This window comes from Zea mays, chromosome 7, assembly GCF_902167145.1.
Source record: "Zea mays cultivar B73 chromosome 7, Zm-B73-REFERENCE-NAM-5.0, whole genome shotgun sequence".
NCBI classification, from domain to species: domain Eukaryota; kingdom Viridiplantae; phylum Streptophyta; class Magnoliopsida; order Poales; family Poaceae; genus Zea; species Zea mays.
Genome location: NC_050102.1, coordinates 116633081 through 116636512, shown reverse-complemented (window position 1 = coordinate 116636512; position 3432 = coordinate 116633081).

The window sequence follows — 3432 nt, the reverse complement described above, 5'->3', positions numbered from 1 at the left end:
GCATAAGATATAGATATATAGATATAAATGCTATGATATGCAATTTCTTAATGAGAGGTGATAGTAAGTAACACTAAGCCTTTTAGTCGGAGCTAGAAACCTATTCTTATTTTAGGTTAACTTCCAGGAATTGGCGTTTAGTTGGGGTTAAATAAAAGTGGATTGTCACCTAGGTTACTTGCAAAAAGGGTCTTGATATGCTTTTAGGTTTGCTGCAGGTTTCTTTTAAGTTCAGGGTCATCTCTTATTCCCTTGTTTTTTCTTTGCTTAATAAGCCTTTAATGGTGTTTTGAAATACACTTCTATTTTAGAATTTTCCAAAAATTCTACAAAAATTATAGTAGCTTCCTATTGATTAAATTCGGTTATCCTATAAATTTGAGACCTAGAAAATTAGGGTCTGGTTTGGATAAAAATGACAAGGGTTAGGGCAGAGAGGGCACTATTATAGGATCTAGGACACCAGCTAGAGGGTGGTGAATAGATGATTTTGACTAAAATAAAATACACTAGAGAAATTTAATCAAATCAACAAGAGATATAAAATTACTAGCCTTGATGAGTCAACAAAATATAATGAGCAATTTAAGCTAACACTACAAAAGATAGACAATATACAAATTACTAACTACTTGCAAGTAATGTATAAAAGTTGAGAGAGTGACACCGAAATTTATCCCATGGTATCGGTGATTTGTCGATCACCCCTAATCCATGTTGAGGTGGAATTCAAGTTCTCACTTGCTCCTCTACCAAGACACGGCTTGATCTTTGAGCCAAGTGGACAAGAACTCACTCAATACATTGATTTCACTAGCGTCGCCTTTGCCACTCCGGCGAGATGGGCACGAACCCCTCACAATCAACACCGCGGCTCCTCCACAATCTTCACAGAGAGCTCGACGGAGACAACACCCGAGCTGTCTAGGAGGCGGCAACCTCTAAGAGCAACAAGTCGATGACGCTTGCCCGGTGTACCACCTAGTGCCTCAAAAGATCACAACGAATGCAAATGCACTAGAACGTCTCAATCACTCACTAGAATGCGATCTCAATTAACGAGTGTGAGTATATGAGTTGGAAGATCACAAATGAGCTCAATGTGTGCTAGGAGTGGCCAAGAGAGACCTCACACACGAGCTCCACTTCTATTTATAGCCCACAACTCAAACATAGCCATTATGTGCGACTAGCACAGCTTCTGCGCACACGCGGATGCTCCACGCCTCATGGCCGGACGGTCCTCCGTACCAGTAACAACTATATAGACGGTTTGAAACCTGTCAGAGCTGTCAGAAAAAGTCAAGGCCGGACGGTCCGCTCTCCTGGGACGGACGGTCTGGGACCTATCAACTTGGGATAACAGAGCATTGGTTAGTCAAAATACTTCGAGCGGACTGTCCGCCATTCATGGTCGGACGGTCTGCACATAGACCACTTAACGTCCGGCTAAAAACCCTGGACGGTCCGTAGTGTAAGGACACAAAAACACACCATCCCTGCCCAAACTCAATTCAGGTTATGCAGATGGTCCGGCCTCTAGGCTCGGACGGTCCGCGAAGGGAGACAGAGATAGACTGCCAGCTGACTTCTCTGTCAGAGTCACGGATGGTCCGACCTTCTGGCCCGGACGGTCCGCCGACCACAGAAAAATGTTTTTGCGCTAGTTCAAAAGAATTTGTATTTTGAAATCCGAAGCGCTGTTAGCCCTCATGCAAATGCTACTATTCATTATACTTGTACATGTGGGCCAGCCTGGCCTGGCACGGTACAGGCCCACAAAAGCACGGCCCACAAAGTCACGGCACACAAAAGCACATATCTAATTATGGGTCGTGTCGTGCCAGCACGTGTGCCCTGTCACCGGCCCACGACACGGCCCACAATTAGTTATGTGTGCCAGGCCGGTCCAAATAACCCAAAATGCCTTAATGTGCCAGACTGGCCCATATACATACAACAGTAATACATAAACAAAAAATATAGAATATATATGACCAAAATAAAACTAAGATGTTTTGTGGATGCACATTAAAAACCTTTGGTCAGAAAGAAAAAATATTACAACTAGCTTAGAAATAATATTTAGTTCTCTGTTCAGTGTTTAACCGAGTACTATACAGCCATACAAAATACATATACAATGATCATCATCACTATTTAGTATCCCCATCTAGGTATTGGTTCTCGAAGGCTTATTGAAGCTCTAGATTCTCTAAATTGTGCTGGTCTTGTGGGCTTTGATGGGCCTTAGTTAAATACTAAGTCTATATTTAGTAGACCTCGATGGGCCTTAGTTAAATGGGCCGTGCCAGGCCGGCCCGTGGGCTTGACTTGAGGCCCAGGCACGGCCACATATTGGGCCGTGCCGGCCCAGGCCCACAATTATGTTGGGCCGTGCCAGAAATTGTGTGCTTTGGGCCGGCCTATTAGGCACAACACAAATGTACACCTATACTGTTAATGCTCTACGAGGCACTAAGTTTTACACCGATCAAGTTCATTGACCCCTCTTAATAGTACGACTGTCTATCCTATTAATCCAGTCAATTTCTTCTCTAAACACCTGTTGACCAGTAGTAATAAAAACCTATATTTTACCTTTGCCTTCGCTTGATTCACAATCAATGGTTATAAGTCCCAAAGACTTTACTGTTTCCTATGGTCCAATCCTGCATTCTTATTTCTCCAAGAATTGTTAGTCCACAATAAGTTGCATTAATTACCAAAACACCACTTAGGGACTTAGATGATTCACAACTATGAACTACACCTCCTATGTAGAAGTGACCACTGCCCTAAGGCTTATTTTTACTGGTATTTAGGTGCAATAACATGTCTCTATGCCAAATTTTACCCAAGGATACCTAGTGGATATTAAGTGGTGATTTTCTAAAGTTTTGGGGCTAGAGGGTGCTTATAACTAACTTTCTTTTTAAAAATGTCAAACAAGAAATTTAGTACGTTTCAGAAACTTTTCTTCCTAAAGTTGAAAATTTTCTCCATCAGGAAGGGGTTTCTACGATTTTCTAAAGTTTTATCTAAATCTCCCATGGGCAGGGGAAACCATATTCTACCGTGGAACTATACCCTTTTTATATTTTTCCTTGAAAATATGCCACTTAAGTACTCTAGAAAAAATAGACTTGTCTACTATTTTATATTTTAGGTCTTGCGTCAAATTTCTAAAGAAAAAGGCAAGATCATAAATCTATTTATACACCTCACTTAATTGGGTGAACTAGGTGCATAGTATTTTTGTTGGGGTTTACTGTTGAATAGGTATCTACCACATTTTACCTAGCCATGGTGCAAATGTTCTACTAGTTTTACTTTTATTTTCACATTTTAATTCATAACCTAAATTAAATAACAAGTTCCAGAAATAATACTGGACTATGGGGTTTTCTATTTTTACTAAAGTTTAACTTG